Below are 12,070 nucleotides of genomic sequence, written 5' to 3'. Positions count from 1 at the left end.
CACAAGGCTACACAAAGCATTATGCGTATTTACATTATCTACATATCACCATTTTGTATTAAGGAGGAGTATTCTCAAATTATTGCTTACCTCATAGAGCCGTTTCACCTTCCAATGTATCCTGTCTTCCACCAGCATCCTTGTTATCTTCATTCTGGAATAAGTAAGGGTATTTAGACTTCATCTCCTCTTCTGCTTCCCATGTCATTTCTTCCATATTTTTGTTCCTCCACAATACTTTGACGGAAGCTACATCTTTTGTTCTCAGCTTGCGGACTTGCCGATCTAATATCGCCACTGGCACTTCTTCATATGATAGGTCCTCTGTAACTTGTACATCTTTGATAGGGACGACTCGAGAAGGGTCTCCAATACATTTTCTCAACATAGATACATGGAATACCGGGTGGACAAATTCCAATTCGGATGGCAATTCTAACTCATAAGCAACCTGTCCAATCCGTCGAAGAATTTTATACGGCCCGATATACCTTGGACTCAGCTTACCTTTCTTCCCAAAACGCATAATACCCTTCATTGGTGAGATCCTCAGGAAAACCCAATCACCAACCTCAAACTCTAGATCACGACGTCGGACATCAGAATAAGATTTTTGCCTGCTTTGTGCCGTCCTCAATCGCTCCTGTATCACTTTCACCTTCTCAATAGCTTGGTGAATCAAATCTGGCCCATATAATTCTGTTTCACCGACTTCGAACCATCCAACTGGTGATCTACATCTCCTCCCGTATAGTGCCTCGTATGGGGCCATTTTAATACTGGAATGGTAGCTATTGTTATAGGCGAATTCTATGAGTGGAAGATGATCATCCCAATTCCCCTTAAAATCTAGAACACATGCTCGTAGCATATCTTCCAGTGTCTGAATGGTACGTTCAGCCTGTCCGTCAGTCTGCGGATGAAATGCAGTGCTGAGATTTACTTGTGTGCCTAAACCCTTCTGGAAAGACCTCCAAAAGTTAGCCGTAAATTGAGCTCCTCGGTCTGATATAATAGATATGGGCACACCATGAAGCCTAACAATCTCCTTGATATACAACTTCGCATAATCTTCAGCCGTGTAAGTTGTCTTCACTGGCAGAAAATGGGCACATTTTGTAAGTCGATCAATTATCACCCAGATGGAGTCAAACTTATGATAAGAGCGAGGTAATCCAATAATGAAGTCCATATTAATCACCTCCCACTTCCAGGTCGGAATCTCTATATTTTGAAGCAATCCACCGGGTTTCTGATGTTCTATCTTTACTTGTTGACAATTGGGACACTGGGCTACAAATTCTGCAATAGACTTCTTCATATTATCCCACCAATATTGCTCCTTGACATCATGATACATCTTTGTCGAGCCGGGATGGATGGAATATCGGGATTGATGAATCTCATTCATAATCTTCTCTCGCAACCCTGCCACATTAGGCACACACAATCGGCTCTGGTATCTCAGTGCCCCGTCTTTTCCGATCCCAAAAGCCATACTTTTACACTGTTGAATGCTTTCTCTTAATCGTACTAAGATAGGATCTTCATATTGTCGTGCTTTTACCTCGGCTACCAAAGATGATTCTGATGTATTCTGTACAGTAACACCTCCGTCATCAGAGTCTAACAATCTGATTCTCATATTGGCTAGCTGATGAAGCTCTTTAATCAACCCCCATCTACCTGCCTCAATATGTACTAAGCTTCCCATTGATTTACGGCTGAGAGCGTCTGCCACAACATTGGCTTTACCGGGATGATACAATATCTCGACGTCGTAGTCTTTCAATAATTCAAGCCACCTACGCTGCCTCAAATTCAACTCTTTCTGCTTGAAGATGTATTGTAAACTCTTGTGATCTGTGTAGATGTCAACATGGACGCCGTATAAGTAGTGCCGCCATATCTTCAAAGCATATATTACTGCAGCCAATTCCAAATCATGGGTTGGATAATTCTTTTCATGCTTCTTCAATTGTCTTGATGCATAAGCAATCACATTCCCACGCTGCATCAATACGCACCCCAAACCTATACCTGAGGCATCACAATATACCACATAACCTTCTGTTCCTTCAGGAAGAGTGAGCACTGGTGCAGATGTCAATCGATTCTTCAGCTCCTGAAAACTACGTTCACAAGTGTCAGACCACTGGAATTTGGTAGCTTTTTGTGTTAACTTAGTCAATGGTGATGATATAGAGGAAAATCCTTCTACAAACCGCCTATAATATCCTGCTAGCCCTAGGAAGCTGCGGACTTCTGATGGTGTTGTAGGTCTCGGCCAATTCTTTACTGCATCGATCTTCTGAGTGTCGACACTAATACCCTCATCAGATATCACATGGCCAAGGAATGCTACTGAGTTCAGCCAGAATTCACATTTGGAGAGCTTAGCATATAACTTACGATCCTGAAGCGTCTGTAATACTATCCGCAAGTGGCCCGCATGTTCCGCCTCCGAACGAGAATACACTAGAATGTCATCAATGAATACAATCACGAACACATCAAGATAGGGCCTGAATATAGTATTCATGAGATCCATAAAAGCTGCTGGGGCATTTGTTAGCCCGAACGACATCACCAAGAACTCAAAGTGCCCATATCTTGTCCGGAAGGCCGTCTTTGGAATATCCTTCTCCCTAACCCTCACCTGATGATACCCTGAACGTAAATCAATCTTAGAGAAATACTTGGCACCCTGGAGTTGGTCAAACAGGTCATCAATTCTTGGAAGTGGATACTTGTTCTTTATAGTAGACTTATTCAACTGTCGATAGTCGATACACATCCGTAACGACCCGTCTTTCTTCCGCACGAATAGGACTGGTGCACCCCAAGGTGAAGTGCTAGGCCTAATAAAGCCCTTATCCAGCAAGTCCTTCAACTGCACCTTCAACTCTCGCAACTCTGCCGGGGCCATTCTGTATGGAGGAATAGAGATCGGTTGAGTGTCAGGCAACACATCAATGCTAAACTCAATCTCCCTTTCAGGAGGAAGGCCTGGGAGTTCATCTGGGAAAACATCTGGGAATTCGTTGACCACAGGGATTGATTGTAAAGTAGGCGGTTTCGCCTCCGCATCCCTAACGCGAACGAGATGATAAATGTAACCTTTTGAGATCATTTTCCTTGCCTTAAGATAGGAAATAAACCTACCTTTCGGTGTAGCAATGTTCCCTTTCCATTCAATGACGGGTTCACCCGGAAATTGGAACCTAACCATCTTCGTACGACAGTCAACATTTGCATAGCATGAGGCCAACCAGTCCATTCCCATTATCACATCAAAATCAACCATTTCTAACTCAAATAAATTTGCCGAGGTTTGACGACTACAAATCATCACAGTGCAACCTCTATATACCCTTCTAGCAATCACAAAATCTCCTATCGGAGTAGATACCGCAAGGGGTTTACTTATCAATTCGGGTTCAATGCCAAACTTATTAGCCACAAAGGGTGTAACATATGATAATGTAGATCCCGGATCAATCAACGCATATACATCATAAGAAAACACAGATATAATACCTGTAACAACATCTGGAGACGACTCGAGATCCTGTCGACCTACTAGAGCATAGGTTCGATTTTGAGCACCACTCGAACTCGGCACTGCACCTCTACCCCTACCACGACCTGTCGACTGCTGAAAACCCCGTGCTGGAGGTCGAACTGATGAGGAAGAACCAGACACAGATCCAGTCGGCTGAGCCATACCATCACCTCCTCTATTAGGACAATCCCGCATCATATGGCCAGGCTGCCCGCACGAATAGCATGCATCAGAACCTCGACGACACAGTCCAAAGTGGGCCTTGCCGCACTGATCACAATGTGGTGTTGGGGGTCTCATCTGACTAGTATCCCTGTGATGTTGCGAGCCAGATGCCCGCGAACTCTGACCTGGACCAGAATAGGATCGATCATATCGAGGCCTCTGAAACTGTGGAGGAGCACTAGCTACAGGTGGCGCCGAACTCCTCGAAAACTGTGGCCTGATGCGGCCTCTGAAGTCATCAGAATACCCTGCAAATCTCGCCCTCTTATGCTGGCCCCTATCCTGCTCCCTAACTGCCCTCTGCTGGCGCTTACGATCCTCTAGGGTCTGGGCATAAGCTTGAATACGGGAAATATCCATGCCCTCCACCAAGGAGGCTGTCGTACACTCATTTATCAGATGTGGTCCCAACCCATTCACGAACATATGCACCCTATCACTCATCTCGGCCACCATATGGGGAGCATACCTTGCCAAAGAATCAAACTGCATACTGTACTCTCGCACACTCATATTACCTTGTCTAAGGTTCAAGAACTTATCAGCTCTAGCTCGTCGTATCTCAACTGGCAAGTAGTGACGAAGAAAGGCCTCAGAAAATTCCTTCCACACAGCTGGAGGAGGGTTCGGACCCCTGGATCTCTCCCAACTATCATACCAGAGAACCGCTAAATCCCGTAGCCGATAAGAAGCCAACTCTACTGCCTCTGTATCACTAACATGCATAACCCGAAGTGTACGATGAACCTGGTCAATAAAAGTCTGTGGGTCCTCCTTGGGGTCTGATCCGGTAAACACTGGAGGGTCTAAATTAATAAAATCACGAACTCTTGTACTAACTGGTTTCTCAGCAGCACCTGTATTCTGCCTCTGAGCCTGAGCAGCTACCAAGCTAGTCAATAACTGCAAAGCACTCCGCATATCCTGGTCTGGAGTGCCAGACGGAGGAACTGGAGGCGCTGGGTGCCTTCTAATATCCTCTGGAGGAGATGGAGTAGATGCGGTATGAGAGGGCATCTCACTCTAAGCCTCACTTTGTCCTGCTCTGACTTGGGGCACCTGACTGGTACCCTCTCCCGCTACTGTATCAAGTCGTCTACTAATCGTTTGCTTCCTAGTCGAAGGCATCACTGAAAAAAACAAGGTGAATATTAGAGACGAACACTTACAACTCAACTCTACGCACGATCTAGATTCAGGAAGAAGGTAACAACCCTAGATGTCATGTAGCCTCCTAATTATAAATGTGGCACGCTACACATCCATAATCAAGAATCTACTAGACACGGCTCATAGACAACCCCTAAGACAGACTTGCTCTGATACCAAGTTTGTCACGACCCAAACTGGAGGGCTATGACTAGCACCCGACCACACTTGCGGAGCACCAACGTACATTTCATCTAACCTTCATTATTATCTTTTAGGGCTGACGAGATCAATTTAAATGGTAGAACTGGATCATGGACAACCAACAATAAAATATGACGGCATGAACATACATAGCAGGGGATGACCAGACAATCAAGAAACTACATATAAGGTATGAGCTACCACGCTACTATGAAAGACTATACAACAAAAACTAGCCGACAAGGCATACCAAACTATACATGAGTCGACACCTGTCTATGAGCCTCTAAAGGAACATAAGTGCTGCAACATAGCCGGAACAGGGCCCCGACATACCCATAATGTCTATAACAAAAATGCATACCAAGACCAAGGCAAGTCCGGAGAAGGGATCTCGCCAATCACCGCTGAACTGGACAGCCTACTGTGGTGGGGGAGCTGCACCTGCCTGTCTATCAGGACCTGCAACACGACATGCAGCATCCACATATAAAAGAACATCAGTACGAATAAAGTACTGAGTATGTAAGGCAGGGAACCATAAATACGATCAGTAATGTAAGCAAGGATAGAGAATATACAACCTGTAACATCTTAGTACCTCTGAGGGCTACTTACATGAAATGCATGATACATATGTATAAATACATAAACCCTTAAAACATTCGCCTCTATGGGCATCATCATCATCATATCGTACCCGGCCATAATAGGATACGTAAAAAAACGTACCCGGCCATCATAAGGCTCGGTAGAATCGTACCCGGCCACGTGGAGCTCGGTAAAACCCAACTGATCAGTGGTTGCACAATAGGTGCCGTACCCGGCCAACTATAGCGTGGCTCGGTAGAGTAAAATAGATACATATATATAATGCATGCTCGACTCATGGAATCACATTCTAAACCTTTCGGAGTGACGTAAGGTCGGTATCCTCTGTACACGTTATTAGGACTAACTCTTCACTATGAACCTTATAAGAATCAGGAAGTACCAACAACATTGATAACATAAGAATAAGAGAAGCAACATTAACATCAATCGTTCCATAAGAGGGAAAACAATGTAAGTACTGCTAGCTTCTAAGAGTAGAGTATCTTGGAAGCTCGTTCATTACATTATGTACAATCGGAGTTGTGCAAAAGAAGGAAAGGGATAGCCTCACATACCTTGTATATACTGCCCCAATCTCAAGCTATGCAATTGTCAAAACTCCTTAGTCTACAATAAGAGAAACGATACTATCGTTATCATTTAAGCGTCATAACTATTATGTATCGACCACAACCTATTTTACGATGAAACGGACAACACCTCCCCTATATATATGACCTCACACCATTCAAAACAGTCACCAAACAGCCCAAACAACATCAATAATAAACATATTGAGCCTCCCAAAATAGTCCACACACAGCCTAATCACTCTATACATACGACGACCACCGTAGTCGTGTCAAACAACCTGGAAATGTTACGAATAACTATCAGCCCATAACCCTACATATATATGGTGTTTCTCCACACCCTTCCTCCTCCAAAACTCCACAAAACAGTAGTAAAATACGCAGCCCAACAGCAACGCAAAACAGTCCACAAAACAATAACATTACTACCAAGCCTTTCGATATATATTTCACAAGTTCTAGCTTCAATGGCTTAGCCGCAACTTGGATAATCTTAAATACATATAGAGTAAGAGGTTCCTTACCTTTATACAGAAATAACAACTCCAATTTGACCTTAAATTTCCATGAAATATCCCTCCAATGCTGCCACAACAACAAAAAAGCGAAACTAGCGATCAATTAGTGTTTTTCGGCACTAGAATCACTTTAGAAGGCTTGAAATCACCTAGGATTGATATTAAGAACATGAGGGAGTATTTACAGAACATAAACCCTTTAAAACAACCTCCCACACGAGCTGGAACGACACAAAAATGAGCAACAACAAGAAGAACAAGAGACTTACTAGCGCCACGGAATTCCCGACACTTGATTTGTGTTGTTTGCCCTTTTTTTGGGTCTTGAATCTTGAGAGAACCTTGAGAGGATGTTCCTAGGGTTCTAAGGTCTGAAAATAGTGAAAAGAAATGACTTAAAACGGGTTGGAGGCATCCTATATAGGTCCAAATATCTTAAACCGCCTTAGTGGGCCCCATAGAGAGGTGCTTGGCGCAGTCTCGTGAAAACGCAAATATCCCTTTACTCCGAGATCGTATTGATGAATAGTTTAATGCGTTGGAAACTAGAGTCATAGATATTTAATTTGGTTGGTAGATCACCCCGTAATTCCTTGTAAATTAGGAGAAAATATTAGAAACATTTGACCTAATATTTAAGTAAAATTATGAACCTAAGTTGCGACAACTTTTGTCGACTTTTGTTTCATAACTCGTTTGACTTCAAGACTTATGATACGGATATTATATGATTAAAATACCTTAATAAATGAACTCTTGAGTGTATTAAGCACCGCTAGATTACTTGAAAATACGAGTTACAACATCCTTGATTCATTTAACTTCTAATACTTGTTAATCACCCTTATACACTCTTGTATCACTTAAGACCAATAAGATTGACTTCTTATCATCTCAAAGATAATTCCTTCTTGGATTTATGTTAACTAATATATGGCATGAACTAACACATGTGGATACGGGTTATAACACCTTTACAGTCATCAACATGCTTAGTTATAACTCTTTCAAAACTTTGCTTTATTTTATCATTTCTAAACACCTGTGTATTTAAAAACCCCTCTTATGTGAGCCTTGTTTGTTTATTTGTTAATTGCAAAAATTCACAATATATTGTCTGGTCGGGATCCACACTAGTGGATCCTGAGGGGTGCCTAACACCTTCCCCTTGGGATAATTTCAAGCCCTTACCCTATCTCTGGTTATTCAAACAAAATTTTAGAATTGAACCCCATTGGTGTCCTAATTCACCTTAAATCATTAGGTGGCGACTCGTCAAATGCAAAACCCACCTCCCAAAAAGGAGCGAGTTGTCCCATACCAAATGTCATAAACCCGATTTCGCGAGAAAAAGGGGGTACGACAACATGGTGACTCTGCTGGGGACATTAGGCTTTTAGCATTTCAGACTGTTATTGTAAATTTATACCTCTTTATGTGGCAATTACTTGTTTAATTTCTTTAAGCATTCAATTCCCTTTTCAATTGCAAAACTGACGTGTCTTCTTTGTTTCTTTCCTTTACTACTGCTTTAAATTATGAAACTATTGTATTTACTACTTTTTAACGTGCAAATACGTGCCAACATGCTTTTAATTATTGTATAATCATGCTCAATATCATACTCCACTCGTGCCAAACAAATACCATAGCAACGCTTATAATGAGTGGTTGCGCTCTTCCAATATTATTACCCCCAAAATTCGGAAAGGCGTATTTGCGGTAAAACCAGGAAATCAACGGTGTAGTCGAAGGTTCCATGCCTTCCTCCTTGAGTTGTCTGCTCAAGGGTACCAGTCTTAAACCCCATAGAAACCTTACTCTGTTTGAATTGTGCATGCATCATGGTCAAACCTAGCCGGGTCAGTTATGTTGTCCACATAATGATCCTTTAAGATAGTCTTGTCCAAAGTCCACTAGGTTTCCCTAAAACCCAAACGGACACCATCATGTTCTGTGCATTTATTTGGAGAACTAAATGCTTTATGCTAATTGTTGATGTTAAATAGTCGAGTTTGGCGGGGGTAAGGGCCTAACCTTGTTTGTCTTGTAGAAAATGAAGAACGAGGTCCCCATTTTCGGTATGGTTAGCACGCCCCCACTCTTGCTAGACTGGTGGAGGAGTCTTCCATCAGATGACCAAATCAATGAGTGAAAAGAGAGGGCCGCTAGAGCTAGCAAAAAGTTGGAATATCTGGAATATAGTCTGCTGGAATTAGAAGGAAAAGTGAGGAAGAGAGTCACCGACTGCCAAAATGCTGAAGGAAATGAAGGCGGACATCTAGCTAGAGCCTACCTGTTGCTGGGACTTCGCGAGCTGGGAAAGTTGTTCGACGGAGCTAAGGATGCTGAATCTGGGGAAGGTCCTTCTGGGACCAAGTAGATAGGAGTTTTTATTTTCGCTTTATAAAATGTAATAAGGCCAATGACCATTAGTGATTTTCATTTCCTATTTTCCTAGTGTCGATTTGGGATTCAACATATTTTCTATCAATAAAATGAGTCATTTAGCATTCTAAGTTCTCCAAATTAATTTGTCTCTAGGCCTACCTCGGGTACAAAGAGGTTCCCAAATTAGGGCACGTTTTACATTCCGCGCTACGTGTTTAAATATTGCAACATTTTTTATGATCCTCACTAACTTGTTACCTTTTTGTTTTTACTTTTGTTTTATTATTACCCTCCCCAAAGGTTAGTTCGTGCACTCTAGCAACATCATCCTATTCCACGAGATCCAAGGGCCGCCACCCACTCCTCCTCTTAGTCCTGTCAAAAACAAGAACAAAGGGAAGATGGAAGATTTGAACAATGTCAGAAAGGAGAACTCAGCTGAATGGGTAGAGGTCACTCATGGTCATGGTACTCAGGCTTCCAAAGAAAATGCATCTCAACTCGAACAAAAGCTACTGAAATTCCAAGAAGAACTTGATCAGGTTCGAAATCTGGCAAATCTGTCATTTTCCCTCACCACTCCAGATATCAATTTCCCAAATGCTCAGAACCCCATACCTCCACAGGATATCCCAAAGAAACAAAACCATCCCATGCCTCACCATCACTGCAACACCTACCATACCTCAAACAACACCCCGTTACTCATCCCAGAACTCCAAAACACCACAAATGACCACTTTCATACCCACCATAACACCCCTATCTACGTGGAGATTATGCCACAATCTACCCAACCCATCTCAAGGACACCCGATTCTGATGACAAGGATTTGCTCATCAGGAATTGGGCTGAAGAACTTAAGAAATTGACTAGCCAGATTCAAGGCGTCGAGGGAAGCAAGGGAATTAAAGGGCTGAACTATGAAGATCTTTGCATACAGCCCGATATCGAGCTGCCCGAGGGGTACAAACCTCCGGAGTTCGAAATGTTTGATGGTACAGGGGATCCAAAGGTCCATTTGAGAACGTACCGTGACAAGCTGGTTAGAGTATGGAAAGACGAGAGAATCCGCATGAAGCTTTTCATGAGGAGCTTGAAGGGAGATGTTTTGTCTTGGTACATCAGTCAGGATCTAAAGAAATGGTCAAGCTGGGTAAGCATGGCATCTGACATTATGGACAGGTTTAGGTTTAACACATAAAATGGCGTCGGATGTGTTCTATATTCGGAATCTAAAGAAGAAGACTACAGAAACATTTCTCGAGTATGCTACTCGCTAGAGGTCGGAAGCTGCTAAAGTCAGACCCGCCTTAGAGGAGGAACAGACGAACAAATTCTTTTTTCGGGCTCAGGACCCGCAGTATTATGAACGACTAATGATGATTGAGAGCCACAAATTTTCTGACATTATCAAGTTGGGTGAAAGGATTGAAGAGGGCATCAAAAGCGGTATGGTTACAAACTTCAAGGCCTTGCAAGCTACAAATAAGACCTTGCAGTCAGGTGGTGTGTCCAAGAAAAGGGACGTAGGAGCCGTAATGGTTGCAAAGAGAACCAAATCTCCTATCAAATACCAAATTTACCCAACACCTCCACTCACATATCAACCAACTCCGAACTACCAAGCACCCTCACCCTCCTACCAAACTCCACCACCCACTTGTCAGTCACTTCCACCTCCCACATATCAGCCTACTTCACCCAGATATTCCTAACCCGCACATGTTTACCAAACCTACAATGATCAACCATCCCCCTATCAATCACCTCCTACACGCCAAAACTTCCCCAGACCTCGACCAAATTTTGATCGTAGACCTCCAAAACAATATACAGCCATTGCTGAACCTATTGATCAATTGTACGAAAGACTCAAAGCTGCTGGTTATGTCACCCCCATCCTTGCTGCAACTCCTGAGAACCCTTCTTAGTGGGTTAATCCGAACAAATCCTATGCATACCATTCTGGCATGAAGGGACACACCATCGACGAATGTCATTCTCTGAAAGACAAGATCCAGTCTCTGATTGATAGTAAGATTATTGTGGCAAAGGAACCCGCTCCAAATGTCTGTAACAACCCTTTGCCAAACCTTAAGGGTGGAGGCATCCACATGATTGAAATAGAGGATGATTGGGATCTTGAGGGATCAATCGGATTGATAGCAGAAGGTGATGACCCAAAGAAGCCAATAATTACTCTTAATCCAACCGTGGTCCAGATTCAACCCTTTGGGGACGCCGAGGTAAATATGTTCGTGCCACTTGAGTTTGAAGCAATTTCATCTGCAAAGACACCAGCACCAATTGAGGTCGAATTTGTGTCTCCAGCAAATGCACCCGCACCATTTGAAGTTGTAGTTTTACCACCCAAGGCACATTCTCCATTCAGAGTAAATATATCCACGCCGATTCCAGTGGCGATGTCGACCATGATGCCATTCCATACAAAGGCAATACCATGGGACTATACAGCAAAGGCAAGGAGGAAAGGCAAGGTTAGGTTCGAAGAAACTATTGCAGCACAGGGTATGACAAGAACTGGTAGAGTTTATACCACTGAACACTTAGTTGAGTCAAGCAAGAAGGCGTCCAATAGGCCACCCATCATTGAGTTAGGGCTGGATGATTTTTGGAGAAAGATACAGGCTAAGGAATACTCGATCGACCAGTTGAACAAAACACCGGCGCAAATCTCCATCCTTGCTTTGCTACAAAATTCTGAGGCACACAAGAATGCTCTGTTGAGGGTGCTGAGTGAAGCATACGTGCCAAGCAACATCACTGACGGGGAAATGGCTAACATGGTAGGACAGGTATTGGAAAG

This window comes from Nicotiana sylvestris, chromosome 8 (assembly GCF_000393655.2).
Source record: "Nicotiana sylvestris chromosome 8, ASM39365v2, whole genome shotgun sequence".
Taxonomy (NCBI): domain Eukaryota; kingdom Viridiplantae; phylum Streptophyta; class Magnoliopsida; order Solanales; family Solanaceae; genus Nicotiana; species Nicotiana sylvestris.
The sequence above is the reverse complement of the archived record's forward strand: the minus strand, read 5'-3'. Positions refer to the sequence as shown.